We start from the raw sequence: 25,388 nt of genomic DNA, 5'->3' as shown, positions 1-25,388 counted from the left end.
GCTTATTAGGGTACAGACAAAAAAATAGGCACACAGTGGGAAAAAAGCACGAAATGTCAACTTTAATCTCGAAATTTCCACTTTAATCACGTAGTGTATTTTGCCATTAAAGTAGAACATCATAAACTTCATCTTAAAATCGTTTATTTTACTAGTTTCTCAAGTAGCACGTTAAATGCTTTGTTCTGTGTTTGATCTTCTATGTGCTCTATATGTGTGAATCACTACGTGCTTCCGTTCTTTCTCTTTCTCCGACAGGACACAGAATCCATTACATTTGTGATATTACAGCTCTCGGAATAATTAAAATACTGAGATGTATACGTGATATCATTTTCATGATGATAGGAATGAAAACATGTTATTAAACAGGGGAACACAATGGCGCAGTGATTGTTCATATCTCACATGTGCGACCTTCGATGAAATAATTTATTACAGAAGTACTGTCTCTTTCAAACGTACTAACCACCAATTCCTGTCCTTACTTTTCTTTCTCCAAAAACACAATCGCCACACAATCAGCTCTGTAATAGACGTGAAGCCATCTGTAAGCCTAGAACGCCAATTCTTCTAAATTTTTAAGGAACATTGAAATATCTTCGTAGTACATGTTTAATTATTCTATTCGTCTATCCTTCCAGTGTCGCGTCAGCACCAGCAAGAATACAGCGCAAGGCAGGAGCTATCCGTGAACTAGCTATACGCTGCGGCACCGTGTCCTCACATGTTTAATTATTAACAATACAGATTATTTAAATGAAGTTAAAGTTTTATCTGTATACTATAAGCAACATATTTAAGCAACATCTTAAAAATGATATCGTCATCATATGCGCTTTATAAAGTAGCGCAGGTTGTGCAATATTATAACTGTAGTGTAAGTTTACAGTGAGGTGATTGTACTTATAAGTAAACAGTTCTACAAGGAGCACTTGATGGACTGATTGAGTGCGTTTATAGTTCTTGAGATGAAACTGTTTCTGAAACGCGAGGTCCGTACAGGAAAGGCTTTGACGCTTTTTGCCGTGGTTGAGGTAGTGTGTACTTGAGACTGTATACCGATAATTCTCTTTCCGATCAGCTGCTGCTGTGAATCACACTCAGATACAGTGATATAAATACTCCGAGTGGTGCAGTGAGAGTAATATGGAAAAAGATGATCTGCTGTAGCAACCCTTAACGGGAGCAGCTGAAAGAAGAACAAGATGCAGTGAGCGTAACAACGCTAAAGCAGTTCTGGTATTTGGAATACTATGGCTATTCCCTGGACCATTATATTGCTACAGGTTAATTACAATCAGATGCATTACACTAATAAACAATATGCAGTTAATTTCAGTGTATTTATAAAGCCGCATCAGGAATGTGGAGCTAAGAAAGAAAGGATGAGCACACAGGAACAGTACCACTGCTTTGACGCTGGGTGCCACCAGTCTGCAAAACCGAGCGGAGAAATTGCGTACGCCAAGGTATGAGGTACCGTGGAAATGTGCGTGGCTTTTCGCCAAGTTTAGGTTTTATACATCACGATTTGAGCATGGAAACGTTCGTACGCAACATTTCTGTGCGTACACACCGTTTATACATGAGGCCCCAGAAGATTGACACCTTTTCATACCATTCATGTCACTTCCTGTGTCTACCCACGTGGACCCGCCTCTCCCTGGTGGAATCTCTTACACCCAGAAAAATCGCCATCCTTGACAGTCGAAACCAGACTCCCTTCTGAAAAGACGCATCTTAACGCTCTTACCCGTATTTGTTTTTTCTCGTTTTGAGACACCAAATATACAGGGTTGGCCTGTGGGTGCTTCAATACCTCTTACCGTCTTTGCTTGTTTATTACACTAGCTACAGTTCTGGCCAAAAGTTTGAAGAATAGCCCAAGTGTTGATTTTCACCAAGTTTGCTGCTTCAGTGTTTTAGATCTATTTGTCAGATGTTTCTCTGGGATACTGAAGTAGAGTGACAAGCAGTTCAGAAGTTTCAAAGGCTTTTATTGACTATGACATTCAGTTTATACAAAGAGTCAATATTTGCAGTGTTGGCCCTCTGCAATTCGCCCTGGCATGCTGTCAATCAACTTCTGGGCCCAATCCTGACTGATGGCAGCTGCCCATTCTTATAGAATCAATGCTTGGAGTTTGTCAGAATTGTGGGTTTTTGTTTGTCCACCAGCCTCTTGACCACAAGTTCTCAATGGGATTAAAGGTCTGGGGAGTTTCCTGGCTATGGACCCCAAATGTTGATGTTTTGTTCCTTGAGCCACTCAGTTCTCACTTTTGCCTTATGGCCTGGTGCTCCACCATGTTGGTCACCAAACTGTTCTTGGATGGTTGGGAGAAGTTGCTCTCGGAGGATATTTTGGTCCCATTTTTTATTCATGGCTGTGTTCTCAGGCCAAATTGTGAGTGAGCTCTGTACTCCCTTGGCTGAGAAGCAACCCCACATGACAGGAATGGTCCCAGGATGCTTTACTGTTGCCATGACACAGGACTGATGATAGCGCCGCTCACCTTTTCTTCTTTTTTCTGGATGCCCCAAGCAATCGGAAAGAGGATTCAACATAGATAATGACTTGACCCCAGCAGTCCAATCCCAGAATGTCAGTCTGTCCCTGATGTTTTTCTTGGCTTCTTTGCTGCCCTTCTTAACACCCACCAGCCCATCCTCCAAAAGTCTTCGCCTCACTCACCCCTGCCTGCTCCCAATCCTGAGCAAGCTCTGCACTGGTGGTGCCCCCCAGCTGAATCAACTTTAGGAGACGGTCCTGGCGCTTCCTGGACTTTCTTGGGTGCCCTGAAGCCTTCTTCACAACAGCAGTGAAAATGAGTTTTTTGGGATGAAGTTCATTTTCATGGCAAAGGGGGACTTTGTAATTAATTGCAATTCATCTGATCACTCTTCATGACATTCTGGAGTAGATGTAAATTGCCGTCATAAAAACTGAGGCAGCGAACTTTGTGAAAATTAACATTTGTATGATTCTCAAAACCTTTGGCCATGACTATACTATTACTACCAATATAGGTCATGGGTGTCATGGTGGTACAGCGGTTTGCACTGATACCTCACACAGCTAGCGTCCTTGTGTTGCATTTGCACAGTTTCCCCTGTGCATGTGGGTTTTTCACTGAGTGGTCCAGTTTAGCACAAATGATTTTAAATACATGCAACAAAAAAAAGATGTCACATTACATGACACATGACTTCTAGGCGGAGGAGATGAGATTAGCAACCACAGCTGGCAAGTCTCGCATCGCTGGACAACGTCAGTTTACATGACTGAAAATCACTGCCCATATCTCGTTTGGCAAGTACATGCTGGTAACTTCCAAGACAGTGTTGCTTTCCCCTTGTTCTGACAGCCAATAGCATGCTACCTGATAGAGTTGGTGCTGTACAAAATCTTCGCTCTTTTTTATTTTCATTCCATTCTGTTGCAGTATGTAATAAAACACGAGAGATCAGAAAGAAGAGTTTCCCTTCTGTTTGCACACTCCAACACCCCCCGTTCGCTATTCTTTGTCGCTGTACTTCCAAAAAGAGCATCCATTGATCATCAGCTCTCATGCATACAGAGCCGCCCCCATGACTGACTGGGGTGGGGCGACTCAGACTAGTTGGACTGAGTCACTACATGACTGATGCACACGGGAGTGTGCCAGGACTGAAGGTTAGGGGTGTGCACCACAGCCGACTCAAACTCACTAACATTAGGTAAATGAGGTCTACAACCGAAAATCACTGAAAAAGTTGTGTATTGTGATGTGGTCCATAGACAGTGGCAGAGCCTGTCTAGCTGCACTTGAAGCTGGCGTCACTCTGATGGAACATTTCAGGCATTTACATGTTTGAGATGCGTGATATTTTGTATTTTTTGTGCCACTGGGATATATTTTTGGGCCCAATCTTTTACTTAACAATTCTTTCCATTCATTTCCCTATGATGCACCTTAAGCTTTATATGTAAAATGTCTACACACCCCTGCCGAAATCGCAGATATTGTAATAAAAAATGTAATTAATTAAATTCCACCCTTATTGCAAAATTCCAATCTATACAAATAAGGTGAAAACAAACCAGAAACTGTTTAGTGAAAAAAGGAAAAAATCAAATCCTACAAACACCTGATCTCATGAGTGGGCAGACCCTTTAATAATCAACGATGTGTCTACATTCAGATCAACCAGTCACAATAAGGTTAATCTCAAATAGCACTCAGTATACATAAACCTTCTCTTAGGCCTTCCTCTTCTCCTCTTGCCTGGCAGCTCCACCTTTAACATCCTTTTCCCATTAGGGGTCACCACAGTGGATCATCTTGTTCCATATCTTTCTGTCCTTGTCATGTTGCTCTGTCACGCCCATCACCTGCATGTCTGCTCTCACCACATCCATAAACCTTCTCTTAGGCCTTTCTCTTTTCCTCTTGCCTGGCAGCTCTATCTATCCTTAGCACCCTTCTCCCAATATACCCCTCATCTCTCCTCTGCACATGTCCAAACCAACGCAATCTTGCCTCTCTGACATTGTCTCCCAACCGTCCAACCTGAGCTGACCCTCTAATGTCCTCATTTCTAATAATCCTGTCCATTCTCATCACATCCAATGTAAATCTTGGCATCTGTAACTCTGCTACCTCCAGCTCTGTCTCTTGCTTTCTGGTCAGTGCCACCGTCTCCAACCCATATAACATAGCTGGTCTCACTACCATCCTGTAGACCTTCCCTGTCACTCTTGCTGATATCCGTCTGTCACAAATCACTCCTGACACTCTTCTCCACCCACTCCACCCTGCCTGCACTCTCTTCTTCACTTCTCTTCCACAATCCCCATTACTCTGTACTGTTGATCCCAAGTATTTAAACTCATCCACCTTCACCAACTCTACTCCCCTCATCCTCACCATTCCACTGACCTCCCTCTCATTCACACACATGTATTCTGTCTTGGTGGTCCACTGACCTTCATTCCTCTCCTCTGATATCTCCACCTCTCCGGGGTCTCCTCAACCTGCTCCCTACTCTCACTACAGATCACAATATCATCAGCAGACATCACAGTCCACAGGGACTCCTGTCTAACCTCGTCTGTCAACCTGTCCATCACCATTGCAAATAAGAAAGGGCTCAGAGCCAATCCCTGATGTAATCCCACCTCCGTCACTCCTACCGCAGACCTCACCACTGTCACCCTTCCCTTGTACATATCCTGTACCACTCTTATGTACTTCTATGCCCCTTCCGACTTCCTCATACAATACCACAGCTCCTGTCTCCTCACCCTGTCATATGCTTTCTCTAAGTCCACAAAGACGCAATGCAACTCCTTCTGTCCTTCTCTACACTTCTCCATGAACATCCTCAGTGCATCCTCAGTGCAAACATCACATTTGTGGTGCTCTTTGCTGAGGGGCAAGTCATGGAGTAGTTGGACTGGGTCATTGAGTATGTCAGACTACACGACTGCCTCTCACTCGCCAAGATTCTGTACATGAAGGCTACAACTAAAAATCCCTGAAAAAGCTGTGCAATGTGACAGTGGCTTTCCTTCATCTGGAAATGATACCATTGGCCCCACTGCCAGTTACTGTTGGTGTATTCGTTGTGATGGACGGCCAGCAGCTCAACCCAGCCAGGACGCCCCGAGAAGGAAAAGATGGGGGAAGGCAGAAACTTTTGGACACTGCCTCTCCCAGGACGCTAGATGGCAGCTCCCCTGGAGTATAACGGTGTCCCAGATTCCCACAGGGCATCCTGGGACTTGGAGTTCGGTTTCACAGCCCTGTTGGGTGCTGTGAAACGCTTGCTGGGAGGTGTGGAGGAGAAGAGCATTGTGTTTATTACCTGTTAATTGTGGCTGTGGTGCTTTGGAGGCACTGTTTTGGAAAAGAAGAATTAATAAAATACTTCTTAGTGCTTCTAACCCGTGTCCAGAGCGTCTGTCTGTTGGGGAAAAGGTGAGCAACAGTGTCACCTAGCGTTCACTCACTGACATTGTTTTGAGCCCTGCAATGGCCTGCCACCCAATCCAGGGTCCTTCCTGCTTGGAGTCCAGTGCTGCCCTTCCATAACTCAAAATATAAAACTCCCAACTCTGAAGTTTGATTTCTCATTGGAATTTAGGAAGTATTTACTCACAGGGTTAGGTTAGTTTCCTTGAGCTCTTCTATCTCTTTGGCACTGGTGATTATTATTAAAAGTAACATGAGTCAATTATGAGGAAAAATCTTTCCATCGCGAGTCTATTTCTGGTGGAACTCGAAGCCGTCACAAGCTGCTTTGGCTGCCCTCCCACACAGGCCATTTCTGCACAGTTACTCCACATTTTCCCCACACAATTGCACTTGGAGGCTCACTGGGCCTCTCAGTTTCTGCTGCAAATAATTTTACACGGAGGAGGCAAGTTCCTGTCTGTAACCGGACACCATCATCATGAACTGAAGATCTTATTACATCAGTGCTGCTTTGCATAATGCCACAAAATATAAAACTCTAAGTCGTGGCCTTAATAAGCATGTCAATGCTTTGTTCAAAGCAATAGACTGAGCTTTCCTTCTCTCTCATCTCTTTGACACGGTCTGTTGTTAAAATAAGCGATGAGTAATGTGGGAGGAAAACCACATGACGGTGATACTTACATTGACAGCAAAATGACTTAAGAGCATAAAGCGGGTCCTGTGTGCGCCAATGATCTTTATATTCTTTGCCTGTTTACAAGAACAGAAGACATTTGACAAATGACAGGCGACCATTTGTGTCAATCATTTGGTCAGCTCGTCGCTACCTTGTCCTAATATCTAATCCGCTGCTTCTCAACCCGTGGGCCGTGACTTAAATGTGAATGTGGGACGCTTTAGAGGGCTCGACAGTTTAAGTTCAAAATAAACACAGAAGTAAATTAGCCATCACTTTAGTGTTTTAGCGGACTGCTAATTGCTGATTGCAATTCTGCACCCAGTCTGAAGGGACCTTTTCCTCTTGCATACTGGGAATCTGAAACGACCGACATAAATCCAGTTATGAGCAGATGACAACTGTATAGTGTCACACACGTGCGACTGGGAGGCAGCTAGAGGGCCTAAATAATAGTAGTACCACGCTAGACCAGGGGGTGGCGAGCTGCACTAACTTACTCCCTCCGTCCTCTGCAGACTATCCACAGGAAATCCCACCGGGTGCCGGCGCTATCGATAACGTCACTCTCGATGACATCACTTCTGGTTGCCGGTCCAGGTGATGTCACTTCCTGCTACAGCCTTTAAAGCCACCATCTTATCAAACCAAAATCAGTTCTGTTTTGGACTTCAACCTGAACACAACTCACCAAAATTAACATTTTGCAGCCAGGGCACAATATATGGGTGGCTGCTCCAAACCTTCTTGGATGTACTCGTGTCTTTCTTGTTACAGTAGTTATAGGATGAGGTGGGCGCTGCCCTGTCTGCTGGTCTTTTTAGTCTCACACAAGGCCTGTAAAGACAGCAGATGTGACAGGGATGAAGAGAGTCAACCGCATTCCCACCCCAGTCCAACCTGCATTCCTGGATTTGGTTGAATTGCTGCTATTATCATCAACACTTGGTCAGCCATGTACTCCATCTGAGGACAAAGGTGTGAACTAGAGCTGAGCTGACAGGCGTCTTCAGGCAAGAAGTTACCCAAATGGGCATTCATCTTGGGTTTCAAACCAAACTGTACCTGTATGTGATGGACAAAATAATGCAGCTATGACCAGGAAATGACGCTAATTCTAATCACCAGAGGTCGTACCTTCCTTCAAAACATGTTGCTTACATCTCTTATATCTCTTCTGTGAAGGCTGACAATCCACTCTCTACGGAGCAAAAAAACAACACACTTCTTTTTTTGTTTGCTTCAATTTCAGTTTTTGCTAACCTAAACTTTAAATTTAAACCCCAGGTGGTTTATTGGTTACATTTTTCATCATTTTAGGTCATTCATTGCATTTCAACTGATTAAATTTGAAGATGAACTGGAAACACTGAGGTGTTCGAAGACTTTTGACCAGTAGTGTATGTCTCTCTACATATAAATCTATCATATCTCTGTAATCCTTGCATTTATCAATGACTTGTATTTGCAGAATATCAGTCTGTCCCTGATGGCTTCTTTGCTGCCCTTCTTGACACCGGCCAGGCCATCCTCCAAAAGTCTTCACCTCACTGTGTGTGCAGATGCACTCACACCTACCTGCCTGCTGCTACTCCTGAGCAAGCTCTGCACTGGTGGTGCCCTGATCCATGAATAAAGAATGGGACCAAAACATCCTCCGAGAGCAACTTCTCCCAACCGTCCAACAACAGTTTGGTGACCCGGTTTTGCGTTTTACTTATGACACGGTGCTCCATCATGTTGGTCACCAAACTGTTCTTGGATGGCTGGGAGAAGTTGCTATCAGAGGATGTTTTGGTCCCATTCTTTATTCCTGGCTGTGTTCTTAGGCCCAGTTGTGAGTGAGCCCACTGCCTTGCCTGACATGAATGGTCTCAGGATGCTTTAACTGTTGCCATGACACAGGACTGATGGTAGCGCCGCTCACTTTTTCTTTTTTCTGGATGACTCAAACAATCGGAAAGGGGATTCATCAGAGACAACGACTTGACCCCAACAGTCCTCAGCAGTCCAATCCCAGAATATCAGTCTGTCCCTGATGTTTTTCTTGACTTCTTTGCTGCCCTTCTTGACACCCACCAGGCCATCCTCCAAAAGTTTTCGCCTCACTCACACCTGCCTGCTGCCATTCCTGAGCCAGCTCTAATTTCTCCCGAGCTATCAATAAATGGGACCAAAACATCCTCTAAGAACAGAACCATCCAAGAACAGTTTGGTGACCAACATGATGGGGCACCAGGCCATGAGGGAAAAGTGACAACTAAGTGGCTCGGGGAACAAAACATCAAAACTTTGGGGTCCATGGCCAGGAAACTCCCCAGACCTTAATACCATTGAGGACTTGTGGTCAATCCTCAAGAGGCAGTGGGTGGACAAACAAAAACCCACCAATTCTGACAAATTCTAAGCATTGCTTATGCAAGAATGGGCAGCTGCCATCAGTCAGGATTGGGCCCAGAAGTTGACTGATAGCCTGCCAGGGCAAATTGTAGAGGGCCAACACTGTAAATATTGACACTTAGCATAAACTTTATGTCATTGGCAATAAAAGCCTTTGAAATTTCTGAACTGCTTGTCACTGTACTTCAGTATCCTAGAGAAACATCTGGCACAAAGATCTAAAAACACTGAAGCAGCACAACTTTGTGAAAACCAACACTTGGGTCATTCTCAAAACGCTTGGCCACAACTGTAGAAACAAGGTGATAAATTACGTAAAGACCTAAAACAAAAGCAACGACTGACCTCAGAACAAAAAATAGTTAAAAACAAAAGCTGGTATACACTGGAATAATCTAGGAGTTAGTCTGAGAATACCAGTTCTAGTGTAACCTTAGCTGAGTGTTTCCCGACTTTATCATCTAATTTCACGGTCCGTGCACCTGGACAGCCTTGGGCAGCGATGACAGTGGAAGTTCTCAGTCCAAGGAATTCTATTATTCCCAACATGCACACTTGTCCTCAATCCCTGCAAGGAATGGTGTGGTTCATCTCTCAAGAATGGGGTTATCTTGAATTTGTCACAAACTGGTTACTGGCTGTGGGCACTGCTGGGTCATGTGGTCTGCTGGTGTCCCACACTAGGGAGGAACATTCACTTGATTGCTAGGTGGTGTTGGATTCCCAGTTGCCCCTAACAACTTCATGGAACTGTCTGGAGTAACACTGGATGGGACAGAATTGTGTAGCAATGGGTCTGCTGTAGTCTTCTGTACTGAACAGTTTGCACGTTGGCTTGTGCGACTCATCTGGGGGCTCATGACCTGGCCTACTTTCAGATTCCTGTGGCTCTATGGGAAGGTGATGGCTTATATTGTTTCAGACTGAAAAGCGTCAAATTTGCCCTATGAGGAATGGTGCAAGGCTTCTCCAGAATCTGCCTAGAATTCACTAATGACATTCTAGAATACTCCTGTCAGTCCTCTCTGCCCTCTGCTCTGATTTTCTTTTGATGGTTGAACAAACATGCAGAGCTATCTCATATCGGACGTCCTGTTTGCATAGCTCTCTGAATTGGGTGGAGGTGAGGTGTTACATTTTAATTATGATTTTAGACATATTACTTTTATTGGACTGTTGTACTGCAAGAAAGAATTTCACTGTACTGTAAACAATTATGATCCAAAGAAGACAGGATTATGTTTGTACTGTCATGCATGCACCCCTACGACCACCTTCCAGGCTCTGATGACATAAGTAGTACCACCCCAGGACGAGAGGGGGCGCTGACTCTAACAGTATCTTCTCCTTCTCTACAGCATTGAACGGTCGCCTGAGAGGAGATGCCTAGCCACGACCACAAAGCCCACAGAAGGCTCTACCCCTTCTGGTCCCACCAATACAAACAGGAGATGTTCCTTGAAAATGGCATTGCATTCTGACCAGATGAACAAGAAAGACAGAGCTCACACACTGTTACTTTCCCACAGTGGAATTGCCACTTATTTATATTTACCGTTTGGGACACAATGGCCCTTTTTTATATTTAACTAAACAGGATGAACCGGTTGGTATCCCACCTTTTTCCCCAGAGTGCAAGTATCTACTTCCCGCCCGTGGTCCAATACTGATGCACAGCAAGATAGTAAAGGATTTAATGATAAGGATCAGGAGATGAGTCAGGGAACACACCAACATTAGAACCGACAGTCAAGCTAATCAATCGTCAATTGCTAACCAAAAATTGAGGTACCAAAAACAAGCGTGCTGTTTTAACGTCAGGAAGATAATTATCACCAAAAGAAGCACACACTAACCCAGGGATTATCCACAAACTCTGATGAGAACACGGCCATCAGTGCCGACCTTTAAACCCATCGCATTAATAATGGCAGACGTCTCAGACACCCAGCCACGCCAATGGTAACAGGCAGTACTACCCACATACAAAACAAGAAGATGCTGCAGTACAGCGCTGCAAATATTTAACTTTCACAAAAAGTATGGTGTTAAGACATAAATGTAATTTTCACAATCCTTGTATCCTACAATACAGTTGAGGCCAAACGTTTCCCTACACCTCAGTTGTTCCATTTTATTTGTACACTTGTTAAGAATGTCAGCTTTTTATCTTCTTGATAAACATCTTATAATCATTTGATAGACGTGTGGCTTTTTCAAAGGTTTGCTTGTGTTTGTGTTATATGGTATCATTTTTAGTAAAAGGCGAGAACTACTTAATTAAAATGGTGATCCATATTTATAATCATGAATTAGGAATACCTAGCAGGTAGAGTTGAAAAAAAACCTGCATAAATGTACTAAATGTGCATTTTAAAAAATAACTTGTAGTGAAATTAATGATTAAAATCAATAAAACCTGTAACTGCATGTAGACATTTAAGCAGTGATTAACTGCCAATATCTATGAATTAAAAACATGTGAGAATATATATAAATATACCGTTTAAGTTCTCCCGCGGATAAGTTGGGACTTGACTTTACTGTATAAATTTCCAGTATTTTATAATGTTGCTCGTATAAATTGAATGCGGAAAACTCACGCTATTGGTCCAAGAGATTATGATATGCTAACGCCCACCTGAGAGAGCGTTAACCACGGAGCACACAGCCTTTGTTTTCTATGTGGGTGCGGCAACCTCTCTCTCTATTGTGCCTACGTGACCACACGGTAATACACTTAACTATTCCGAAGTGACGTTTGCATTGATTTGTGCATCTCACACCCTCATACACCTTTAGCGTAAGAGCATCCCTTACCTACAATGGAACGTTCGAGCAGAAGAAAATAGAAGCTGGTTTGAAATTAAATTAAATGTCGTTGAAGTGGCGAAAGAAATTGGTAACTGCGCTGTTGCAACAAAATTCAGTGCATCTGAGAAACTGGTGAGAGATTGGAGGAGGCAAGAAGATGTAAAAAAAATAAATAAAATTAAGTGTCATATTTTTGAAAGAACATAAGTCAGGGTCTGATTTTATGATCGATTTTTCGTGTTTCAAGACCCGACTTATATGTGAGTATATACTGTATATATATATATTTTTTTTTTTGTTAGACAAATGGCAAAAACTACTTTTTTAAATTAAGCTTTGTTTCAGACAGGTACATTACATTAAGAGATTAAACAATAGAACGGCATGCAGCTTATAATTACAAGAAGAATTTTATTTTCTTTAACGGCGTATGTATTATGGATAAGTATTTTATTAGTTTAAATTATGTATTTTAAGGGAATTTTATTTATTTTAGTATTTTTCTGGACACTGAACAATAAGCCTACAGAATTTCACTTTGTTAATAAAAATGAACAGATAACACCTGTGGTCTGCAGTTTAATTATAAAAATCCCAAAATTAACACTTTAACATAGAATGCCAGTAACGGTGTACTGCACATTACACTTGACTTCTAGTTTTCAGACTCTTTGTTTCTCTGTAAGTTTAGCATTCGTTTGCTCAGAGGTTGATGCACTTGCCGATTCCTCAGCAGCTCATCTTTCCTCGACCCTAGCGACCCGCTTCTTCTCTTCTTTCATCGGCATCTTTTCACATTAAACCTGATTAAGTCAGTGTTTGTGTTGCTATTGCTTAGTATGTTTTCCTTAATTTTTTACTTAAGCTGGCACTCAAGTCTTCAATCTGCCTTTAGAATGATTTAAGATATGAAGATATGTAGGGGAAGTGACGGCGAAGGTGGTAGGGATGAGAACTGCGCCCATATGCATGCGCCCACCCTGCTGGCCGCTGACGAGAGTTGATTCTACAATAAAATAAAATAAAAAGGGGAATAACCTTGGAGGTCAATCATCACCCCGAAAGCGGACAGTAGACATCACGTAGTATATGTGTACTGAATTTCATGTCAATAGTTCAAACTGTTTGCGAGCTACAGGTGATTTAAAATCCTGGACAGACAAACGGACAGCCACAGTAGCGTATTATATAGAAAGATAAGGCTTCTCCACGTCCCGTTATGCAGGAGGTTAGTGTAAAAGTTTTTAAAGAGATTAAGAAAATAAAATTGGAATCATTAGCAGAATCGTCTGATCCAGTAACAGGATACCGATAATCGATATCAGCCCTAAAAAAAAACTGATAGGAGCTTCTCTACAATTCTCTGCTTAAAAACACTCTGACAGAGTAAGAGAAACGCAAAACAGTATGAAGACTTTCACAAGGCACCATAAATTAAGATTTTCCAATTCTTCCTCGTTGGTACTCATTAGTAGTAGCATTAAGTACTTTCAGCCCACAAAATATTCAGCAGTCAAGAAATGCAATGCCGATAGCAACAAGCCACTAGAATGCTTCACTGAGACTGCGACTGCTCTTTTTATCTTTTGTAATTCTTTGTGTGTATTTGAGGGGGATTTTTGTTGTTTGTTATAACATTTGCTGAACTTCAGTAAAAAGCTACATTTTCCCCTTGGGACAAATAAGGTACTATCTATTAATAATTCTTTGCATTTATATAGCACTTTCTCACTACTCAAAGTGCTCAGCAATTGCAGGTTAAAGGTCTTGCTCAAGGGCCCAACAGAGCAGAGTCCCTTTTGGCATTTATGGGATTTGAACCGGCAACCTTCCGATTGCCAGTGCAGATCCCTAGCATCAGAGCCACCATCTATCTATTTATCTATCTATCTAGTAATCATGTGAAATGTTTAAAGTATCCCAACATGTCTTGGCAGGGGAAAAATGTTCAGGTGGCAAAGAACAAGACAGAAAAAGGACAGAAGTGCAGTGTGGGAGACCACTCATGACTGACAAAAAGTCACAAAGCAAGTAAAGGCGAGTGATGCACACAGTGATCAGTTAACGTGGGACACTATAAAGTGGAACTACCTGGCACTGGGCAGATAGGCGTAGAACCACAAGTCACACAGTAAGAACAGCTTGATTGCCAGTTGAGGAAAGGCCAAGTTCAATAACATTTAAAGTTAAAAATTAAACTAAAGTTATGGTTTATGGCTTGTTCTGGTCAAGAGCTCAGGGCAAATTCTAAATGAGCAATGCTAGCAAGTGCTGTATGACCGTAACTGAGTCACTCCCTAAACCCCACAATGTCAAGCAGGTGAGTTAGAAAAGAACAGTAAAAAAGTTCAAAAATGTCCACATAGCAGGACACTCCGGTGTGTTTAGAACTTTGTTAACCGTTTTGAAGGCTTGAGCATTTACTTCATCAAAGAGAGCGATACTGTGTCACATTTGTGCTTATTAAATACACTGCTCAAAAACAAATGAAGGGAACGCGTAATCATCCCAGTCTAACACCAAGCCAGTTAAGCTTCAGGGATATCAGTCTGTCCAGTTAGGGAGCACAAGAGATTTGAATCAACTTCACCTGCTTTGGTGCAAATGAAAGTGACAACAGGTGACCTGGAGAGGCAACAGCAAGACAACCCACAAAAAGGGAATGGTGGCCACAGACAGTTGCTCTCTTGTTATCCTTCCTGACTGATTTCTCTCTAGTTTTGCGTTTTGCTAGTGTCCTTGTCACTACTGGTAGCATGAGGCGGTACCTGCAGCCCATTCAGGTTGAACAGGTAGTCCAGCTCCTCCAGTGTGGCACATCCATTTGTGCCACCGCAAGAAGGTCTCAAGAGCATGAAGGAGACACCAGGAGATGTGCCACCACACGAGGAGAGCTGGACAGGGCCATAGAAGGACATCAAACCCAGAAGCAGGACCTGTATCTGCACCTTTGAAAGAGGAGAAACAGGAGTTGCGCCGGCAGAGCCCTACAAGATGACCTCTAGCTGGCTACTGGTGTGCAAGTTTCTGACCAGACTGTCACAAATAGACTCCATGAGGGTGGCAAGAGGGTCCAACATCCTCTAACGGGACCTGTGCTCACAGCCCAACACCAAGCAGCTTGCCAGAGAACACCACAATTGGCAGTTTTGCCACCGGTGCCCCGTTCTCTTCACAAATAAGAGCAGGCTCACACTAATGCATGATAAATGTTTTGTAGCCTGCAACATCATCCACCATGACCGGTTTGCCAGATGGAGGATCGCACAGACCTCCACGTGCTAGGCAACGGTACTCTGACTGCTATTAGGTACTAGGATAAAATTCTTACCATTGTCAGCAAACCATCTTGCGACAGCACATATGCATGTGCCATCCTGGAGGAGCTGGACTACCTGTGCAACCTGAATCGGTGTTTCGGGTACCGCCTCATACTAGCAAACACTAGCAAAACGCAAAACTAGACAAGAATCAGACAGGAAGGATAAGGAGAGAGCAACTGTCTGTGGCCATCACCTGCAAAGCCATTCCCTTTTTGGGAGGGTGTCATGCTGTTGCCTCTCCAGGTCACCTGTTATCACTTTCATTTGCACCAAAGCGGGTGAAGTTGATTCACAGTCGCTTGTGCTTCCTAACTGGACAGAGTGATATCCCCGAAGGTTAACTGGCTTGGTGTTAGACTGTGATGATTACGTGTTCTCTTCAGTTTTTGAGCAGTGCACTTTGTGACAATGAGTCAGATGCAGACATTACAGTGAATACAGGATATTATGAAATGCATTTTCATGAAGTGCATACATTTGCTAATAGCATTTTATTATGCCATCTAGTTAAAGAACGGTACCCAAATAAGCCTGGTGTTGATTACAATGGTTTTACAGACACAATGCTCCCATGTAGAAATTGCATTTTTGTAGTAGTATTGGGCACAGTTTATGGCTAATTGTAATTCATATTTCTTTTTTGTGAATATGTGTTTATTAAATTAAAAACAAAACAACAGGAGATATCTACAATAAACAATCGTAAGATAGAAGAGAACCCAACCCACCCTAATTCACTTTATCCCATCCTGAGTCAAGGGGTAAACATTTTGGGTAACCAGAGAAGAATGAAGAAGAGTTAAAGAATCACAAAAAAGCTACAACAGTAAAGAAAAAAATTAAAATGAGCAATAATTAATAAAAACAAAATTGAGACAAGACTAGACAAAGCAGGAGTTAGTGCAAATTTGAATTGAATTGCTGGAGGCATCGTTAGTCCATGCTGCGGATGATTTTAGGAACTGACCACAGTAACGTACTCAGGTGCCTTCCAGTGATAGGCAAGAACTCATTTGGCTACCAGAGCAGCAAGACACAAAAATGTACGTTGAGGAAGAAGTACAAAGAGGTCTAACAGGAAGAAAGATCTGAGGCAACAGGGGAACAGTTAAAGAAAATCATTCATATTATCGTAAAACATAAAACTTATGAAAGAAGCACCCAGTGGGGGATTTCAAATTTACTTTGAAGTCGCAAGCTCAATGGCTCTTGAAGGACAGCAGATAACTGTGGTGCTTACTTGAATAAACGATAAGTGTTGTTTAAACATCAGAAACATTTTGATAAGAACAGGCCATTCAACCCAATAAAACTCGCCAATCCTATCCAACTCATTTCCCCAAAATATCAGTTGTGGCAGATGACCAGGGACGCCTGGAACAGGGAAGGACCGGGAGAGGGGCAATATATTCCCCTGGACGCAAGAGGGCAGCCCCCTTGGATTCCATCAGGGCCACGGATACTGGGAAGCTCAGACCTGTGGGGGTGCATAGCCGCCACTAGGGGGCGCCTGGATGGTTCCTGAGCCAAAGACAACAGCACTTCCACCACACCAGAATGTGCTGCCAGAACAGGAACAATGTACGCCTGGAGTGCTTCCGGGTGCAAGGGCAGAACTTCCGCCACACTAGGAAGTGCTGCCGGAAGACCATCACGGAGCACCTGGGGCACATCCGGGGCAGGATAAAAGGGGCCGCCTCACTCCATTCGGGGAGCCGGAGTCGGGTGGCAGTAGACGGAGCTTGCAAGACAGGAGTGGAGGCGGCAGAAGGGAAAGAAAGGACAGAGCGGTATTGTGGTGATCTGTGCACTGTGAGTGTCGAGAAAAAGAAACCGTGCGTGTTTTGGATATTTGGAGTCCGTGTCTGTCTGTGTTGAGGCTGATCTTTCACACAGTCCCGCTCTCGAACACACTACTTGGTAGTTTACTCCATGTGTCTATGGTTCTCTATGCGTGAAGAATTGCGAGAAATTCAGCTCTAATGAATTTCCAGCTGATTAACTGCTAAGATCCACTGTACTACAGGTGCTGGTCATAAAATTAGAATATCATGACAAAGTTGATTTATTTCAGTAATTCCATTCAAAAAGTGAAACTTGTATATTAGATTCATTCATTACACACAGACTGATGTTTTTCAAATGTTTATTTCTTTTAATGTTGATGATCATAACTGACAACTAATGAAAGTCCCAAATTCAGTATCTCGGAAAATTAGAATATTGTGAAAAGGATCAATATTGAATACACCTGGTGCCACACTCTAATCAGCTAATTAACTCAAAAGCCTTTAAATGGTCTCTCAGTCGAGTTCTGTAGGCTACACAATCATGGGGAAGACTGCTGACGTGACAGTTGTCCAAAAGACGACCATTGACACCTTGCACAAGGAGGGCAAGACACAAAAGGTCACTGCTGAAGAGGCTGGCTGTTCACAGAGCTCTGCGTCCAAGCACATTAATAGAGAGGCGAAAGGAAGGACAAGATGTGGTAGAAAAAAGTGGACAAGCAATAGGGATAACCGCACCCTGGAGAGGATTGGGAAACAAAACCCATTCAAAAATGTGGGGGAGATTCACAAAGAGTGGACTGCAGCTGGAGTCAGTGCTTCAAGAACCACCACACACAGACATATGCAAGACATGGGTTTCAGCTGTCGCATTCCTTGTGTCAAGCCACTCTTGAACAAGAGACAGCGTCAGAAGCATCTCGCCTTTCGACTGCTGCTGAGTGGTCCAAAGTTATGTTCTCTGATGAAAGTAAATTTTGCATTTCCTTTGGAAATCAAGGTCCCAGAGTCTGGAGGAAGAGAGGAGAGGCACAGAATCCACGTTGCGTGAGGTCCAATGTAAAGTTTCCACAGTCAGTGATGGTTTGGGGTGCCATGTCATCTTCTGGTGTTGGTCCATTGTATTTTCTGAGGTCCAAGGTCAACGCAGCCGTCTACCAGGAAGTTTTAGAGCACTTCATGCTTCCTGCTGCTGACGAACTTTATGGAGATGCAGATTTCATTTTCCAACAGGACCTGGCACCTGCACACAGTGCCAAAGCTACCAGTACCTGGTTTAAGGACCATGGTATCCCTGTTCTTGATTGGCCAGAAACTCGCCTGACCTTAACCCCATAGAAAATCTATGCGGTATTGTGAAGAGGAAGATGCAATACGCCAGACCCTACAATTCAGAAGAGCTGAAGGCCACTATCAGAGCAACATGGGCTCTCATAACACCTGAGCAGTGCCACAGACTGATCGACTCCATGCCACGCTGCATTGCTGCAGTAATCCAGGCCAAAGGAGCCCCAACTAAATATTGAGTGCTGTACATGCTCATACTTTTCATGTTCATACCTTTCAGTTGGCCAACATTTCTAAAAATCCTTTTTTTGCATTGGTCTTAATTGATATTCTAATTTTCCGAGATACTGAATTTGGGACTTTCATTAGTCGTCCGTTATAATCATCAACATTAAAAGAAATAAACATTTGAAATACATCAGTCTGTGTGTAATGAATGAATCTAATATACAAGTTTCACTTTTTGAATGGAATTACTGAAATAAATCAACTTTGTCATGATATTCTAATTTTATGACCAGCACCTGTAAGTGCTTTCATAATTTTAAAAACTTCACTCACGTCTGCCCTGAATCTCCGTTTGTTTAAATTGAAAATGTTCAACTCCTTGCCAATGACATATTGAATACTAATCAGCAGATAATGCAGCCATGAGGTTGTTTGTAACGTAGTGTAAATATTGACTGTATGCTGATTCACTATCTGTGCGTACAGAACCACACTTGCACAACTCCTTTCCTCTTTCATTCATTTTCAGAGAAGCTAAATGGCCTTTTACTTTCCTTTCATTTTTTCACTATCACAAAGATAATTTAATTGGCCTGGGCTGGCGCGGCTTCAAGTAGCAGGAAAAGCGAGCTGATGTGGCAGAGGATCGGCAGCACTGTGGCTTGCATAGGCAGTGCGTTCAGACACAAACCACAGGCTCACATGACTCTGCTGGCATCTCACTAACTTGCATCAGCAATCTGTTCAGTCGACAGAAGCGGTTATCAGATGAGTAAAAGAGGAAGATATACAAGTTGAACTAAACTAAATCTGAAACAGCAGATGAAACTGTAGCTGAAGTCACAAAGAATGATTCGGTTTAAAGCTACAGTAGATGAGTCTGAAAATCCTGCAATGCTTTTCAGTAGGAGTTTCTGTAATTTGAAAAATCTGAACAGCATGTTTTATTTGAGATACTGCAACAAAAATTCAGCTTCACCAACAAATTTCCTTAAAGAATTAGTGTTCCAAATCTCAACAAAATCAGCCGAGACGCAACAGACGAACATGATATTGACAGTAAGGTGCTTTTTGCATTATAAGCAAACACATCAAAAAGAGCAACCCATGAATCAAGCATACTGATTGGGTAAAACGAAGAACGTTGATCACATGCTTGAGGTGAAGGAAAGAGCCTAAATATGGTCTCTGATTCCTGCTGAAGCACCTCTGTGTCTCCAAATGTGTGATACAAATGTCACAAGAGCCAATACAGGTGAAATGAAATAATAAGGAAAACTATGCACAATGGCCTCCTCTTCTATGACCTGTCTGTCTAGGACCCCTTCACTAAGCTTGGCCTGTATTTAAATACTGAAATATCGAAGGCTTACTGCTTCTCCTGGATTGTGTTGTACTTAGGGCTTTAAGTGGGAAGGTGACAGCACATTGTGGACTGACCTCTGAGGTGACACCCCACTTCTCTGTCCTGGGACCCCTCCTTTTCTTTATTTACCTCCTTCCTCTTGGTAATATCTTTCGTAAATATGACATTAGCTTCCACTGTTATGCTGATGACCCCCAGCTCTATCTCACTAGCAAACCTACTGCTTCCATTCCACCCTCCTCACTTATTGATTGCATAGCAGAAATCAAATCCTGGTTTTCTTCCAATTTTCTTAAATTAAATAACAAGTGACAAAACTGAGGTTCTCCTCATTGGGACAAAATCAACATTATCCAAAACTGATAATTTTTCATTTGTTATTGATAATTCCTCTGTCTCCCCTTCCCCACAGGTGTCATCCCTGACAGTAATTTATCCTTTCAGTCCCACGTCAATAACATCTCCCGGTCTCCATATTTCCACTTGCGTAACATTAATCGTAATCACCCCCCCCCCCCCCCATCACTCCCCACACCACTGCTATCCTCGGTCATAGCCTTGTCACTTCTCGTCTGGAGTATTGCAATTCCCTTTTCTTTGGTCTTTCTCGATAATCTCTTTATAAGCTTCAACTGGTCCAGAATTCAGCTGCCCATCCACATCATTACTAGAACCCCCTATTCACCACATCACTCCCGTCTTGCAGCAGCTTCATTGGCTTCCAGTTAAGTTCCGCATTCAATTCAAAATTCTTCTGTTAACTTTTAAGGCTTCCCACAACCTCGTCCCTCCATATCTGTCTGACCTCCTCCATGTTGCCATTCCCTCCCGTACCCTTAGATCCTCTTCATCCATCCACTTGACTGTCCCCTTCGTCCGTCTTACTACCATTCAGTTGCTCTGCTCCCCAGCTCTGGAACTCACTATCATCTGAGCTTAGAAATATTGAATCATTTTCACTTTTCAAATCTAAACTTAAAACTCATTTGTTTAAGACGGCTTTTTCTCTTTGATTACAATTGCTCTGTCTGATTTTAATTTTTGCATTTTAGTTTTGTTTATAATCTGTGTTTTATCTGCTGTTCGGTGTCCTTGAGTGTTTAGAAAGGCGCCTACAAAATAAATAAAATGTACTATTATTACTATTATATTGCATGTAGTTTGTAGTAGTGCTACTAGTAGTTAAAACTGCATCTCCCAGCAGTCCCTGCAGGGGCTGTTGGGGTCAAAGGTGGTCAGAGGGGTTTAAAAGGAGGGCAGGTGTCTGAAATTTTAAAAAAAAGTGTTTTTTGTTGTTGAATTTTGTGTTTCGTTTACCTGTCGGACTTCCTTCTGTCAATTAAGCCATATTTAGTCGCTGTGTCCTGGATTGTATTCGTTGTTGGGGTCTGGATCGTCTGTCTACAAATGTGCTGAGGACTGATTGTGGATTCACAGCTTTCCTGCAAGTATAGGAGCGCTCCTGAACCATCCATCTGTCTTCACCCTTACAGTGTCTACCGGTAGGACTGTTTTTTCATTCCCTTACAACATACAGATCTCTGGACTGACTCGCGTCATCTCTCATCACATCCGGTGTGGTGTTCCATGGACTTTGCTGTGTGGAGTTGTGTTTTTGTGTTTAATGTAATATCGCCGAGAGGTACTGAGGTGGTATTATTTATATTATTTCATTATATTCTTTCATTGTTAGTTCCCAGTGTGCTTTATTTTGTCTCTGTTTGTGAGTGTGTGCGGGTCAAACCAAGGCTGGCAGCGTCCCTGGGATCCTCTATAAAAATAAATAAATCACCATCATCTTGACGGTGTGAATCTTAGTGGCACTGGACCGCTACAAGTTTACCACCAATGATTACATCTTGCCTGAAGAAGGGGCCTGACTTGCCTCGAAAGCTTGCATATTGGAATCTTTTTAGTAAGCCAATAAAAGGGGTCATTTTGCTTGACTTCTCATTACCACCAATGGGGAAATTCAACCCCGCACCCTTCTGTTCTTCGAAGTATACAGTATGTATATTATCGCTCTCGACAATCCAAAGAGGACAAAGTGCCACCGGGTTTGAATTTGTATGTATTTTTATACCCCATCATGAGGAGTAAGAAGAAGCTGACAGAATAGGGAACATCATCCTTCCACTTTCCTTCTGCTGGTTTGCCTACAGAGTAGTCAACGGGTTAGCACCTGTGTACATGAGACACTGGCAAGGTGCTGTGCTCCTCTTCATCCTCTCATGTCTGCCAGTGAACAGCGGCTGGAGATGTCACCTCTGCATGCGATCAAATCTCAGTCCTGACTCTTTTCACGTGTAGCACCTAGCTGGCGGAACGAGCTGCCCACCTCCATCCAAACTGATGACTCCCTCAATGTGTTTAAGAAGCAATTAAAAGCCATACTGTTCTGTGAATATCTGTCAAGTTCTTAATGAATGTTTTTCACTCTGTGGACATCTGCCATATTGTTAAATTGATCATTTTCTTTTTTGCTAGCTTTACAGCTCTTCACTTGTGGTGATCAATTTTTCTAACCTGTCTTGCCACACTCATTCAAAGGAGTCACCCAGACTAATGTCACTCGATTATGTTGACCTACTTTGTGTGTCACTTTTAATAAAAAGGACTGCTAAACAAATAAATGGAAATGGAAATGCCATCGTTTGTAAAACCCATTTCTATGAGCGATTCCTTCTTAGCACTCAGTGGGGAAAAAAGCAGATGGCACGTTACATAAGCCTACTCACTACAGTACTATCATCAACAAAAAAAAAGAAAACACAAGTTGGCTAATTTTCTTATTTCTATACCCTCATGAAACAAAAAGAATGTGACAATGTCTCCGTTTTCCTCTCCAGGTCTCTGCCCCTTCTTTAGTCTGCCATCCACCCTATGGGTGTGTGCTGCTGTTCACGTGGCCCGTCAATCACTTCTATTGTGTCTGTCATTTTCATAAAGCCCTGTATCAGCACAGCACAGAGCTTGTGTGTTTTAGTGTAATATTAACAAATATCGACAAATAAAAAATGTACTGACAGATAAAAAACAGGTTAGCTAATTATCTTCTTTTAATAAAGCACACCAGATTTCAATCAAATCATTAAAATATTTTCGAGATTTTGGGTAATTACTTTGCTATGGGAGAGGTGTTTTTGTCTAAATATTGATATATGAAAATGTCCTCTCTTTTTGGATACCTACTGCCCTAGATATACAACCCTTTCAAATTTTAGCCTTTTAACTAATAGATGTGTGGTGAAGCTAGAAATTGCAGGAGGATTTGGGGCTAGAAACAGTTAGGTTGGGTGGGTAACCCACATGCCAGTTTTAAAATCAGAAACATTTTGTGGACCAGGGGAGAATATGCCGACCCCCTTGGAAATCAGAGCGGCTAGATTGGTTAAAGTGGGAGCATGAGCTGATTACAGCGTGTTGCAGCACTCACCACACGACGAACCACCCGGATTGAGATTTGTTAACAATCAAATACTAACAACCCAATTGTCCTTAATTCACTTAGACTATGGATCCAATGTAGGAAGCACTTCAAATTAGAGAATATTTTATCTGTGGCGCCTCTACATGATAACCACCTCTTTCCACACTCTCGAACTTATACAGTTTTTAATGTATGGAAAACATATGGGATTAAATCATTTAGACATTTGTATATAAATAATATCTTTGCAGCCTATGAACAGTTACACTCCACATTTAATCATCCATCAACACAATTTTTCCACTATCTCCAAATTAGAAACTTTGCTAAACAAAATCTGCCCAATTTTCCTCACCTCCCACCTATTTCTATTCCAAAAGAGATACTGATCAGTCTTGGGGCCTCAGACAGCATTTTCTATAATATATAAAAACATTTTAAAGTCCCTTCCTTTTAAAGATCCCAGAGTACAGTGGGAAAAAGATCTCTGTCTCAACATCTCAGAAAAAGAGTGGAAGGCAGCCACGCACAGAATTCACTTGAGCTCCATATGCGCAAAACATTCAATTATTCAACTTAAAATCTTTTATCGAGAACATCTCTCTCATTTAAAATTGTCCCAAGATGTTTTCAGGGCAAGATCCAACCTGCAAACGTTGCAATCGCGCTCCAGCTTGTTTTGGACGAGCACCAAATTAACATCATTCTGGACCAATATTTTTAAATGCCTCTCAGACAGCCTTGGTGTCCCAATCACTCCCAATCCACTAACAGCTGGTGTTTGGTGGGCTCACAGAGGGGCTTAAAATGGAGAAGGACAAACAAACTGTAATGGTCTATTAGCACATAGACTTGTGTTGCTCAACTGGAAGAATCCTAACCCACCTCTGTTAAGTCACTGGGTAACTGCTGTTTTATATGATTTGAAACTGGAAAATAATCAAATTCTCACTTACAGAATCTGTTCAAAACTTTTTTTAAAACCTGGCAGGATCTTCTAATCCAGTGGTTCTCAAACTGTGGGGCGGGCCCCCCTAGGGGGGCGTGAAATAACAAAAAGGGGGGCGTGAAGATGTGAAAAAAAGAAAACAAGAATCAAAAATATGAAAAATACATCTATTGAAACCAAAACAAATTAACTTAACTACATTCTGATACCAGAAAAATAAATACTGAGTTAGATAAATGTCGATAAAAGTAGGTATAATAAAATATGCATCTATGATATATCATTAATTTAAAAAGAACAAATTGGTATTAGTGGGCTCCTTTCAAAAAAACGTTAGGGGGCGCGATTAAAACTGTTATGAAAACTCGGGTCGCAAATACTTAAAGGTTGAGAAACGCTGTTCTAATCAATAACGTTTTAGAATAAGCATTTATATTGGGGGAAAAAGACTCCTCTTTCTCTTTACTACTCTCAACAGTTTTGCTTGGGCTTTTGGCCTTCCTCTCTTTCTCATGGGTGGGCATTGATTTGCATTTAAAGTTTGACTTGATTGTATGGAATGTTACAGGCTTTTAATAAATTCAATATGAGATTACAAAAAATGGGGGGGTTCCCCCTTTAAGTTTAGGGTGGCTTGATTCATTGCTGATCAATTTAAGACAACTGATCAAACATCCTGGGGGGCCTACACCAAGGCCATCTTAATGCATGGGCACACTGGGCAGTTGCCCGGGGACCCCATGCTAAGCTATGTATGTTGTGTAGGTTGGGATCCCAGTGCACTGCTTTGCCCAGGGGCATATAACGCTGTTAAGATGACCCTGACCTACACAGATCACACAGAAGTGTTTAGGCGAGCCTGGCTTATAAATGGGGGTAGCTTCAGCCCGATAAAGATGACAGGGAATGGCCCAATATTGCAAACCTGAATAATGGAGATACCTTTAATAAAAAGCTGTTGAACTGCACTTCTGCTCTTGCCATGGTGTCAAATAGATATCAAGTACTTAAAATTTCACTGGTATTTGTATGAACATAAATGTTCTGGTACTGTGACATGCCTAGTGCCAGGTATTTAAGTTGTCAGTTCAGGCACCAAGGTGACTGGATATTAAATGGCGAGGTGGCACTAATAGAGCTGGCACTGGAGTAGGTATGC

General features: G+C 42.4%; 1 protein-coding gene across 1 annotated transcript in view; it reads right to left on the bottom strand.

Moving 5' to 3' along the window:
• trak2 (trafficking protein, kinesin binding 2) overlaps positions 1-25,388 on the bottom strand; it is a 59,674-nt gene that overhangs the window by 33,278 nt on the left and 1,008 nt on the right. The window lies entirely within an intron of this gene.

This window comes from Erpetoichthys calabaricus, chromosome 8, assembly GCF_900747795.2.
Source record: "Erpetoichthys calabaricus chromosome 8, fErpCal1.3, whole genome shotgun sequence".
NCBI classification, from domain to species: Eukaryota; Metazoa; Chordata; class Cladistia; order Polypteriformes; family Polypteridae; genus Erpetoichthys; species Erpetoichthys calabaricus.
This window is presented reverse-complemented; position numbering and strand designations above follow the sequence as displayed.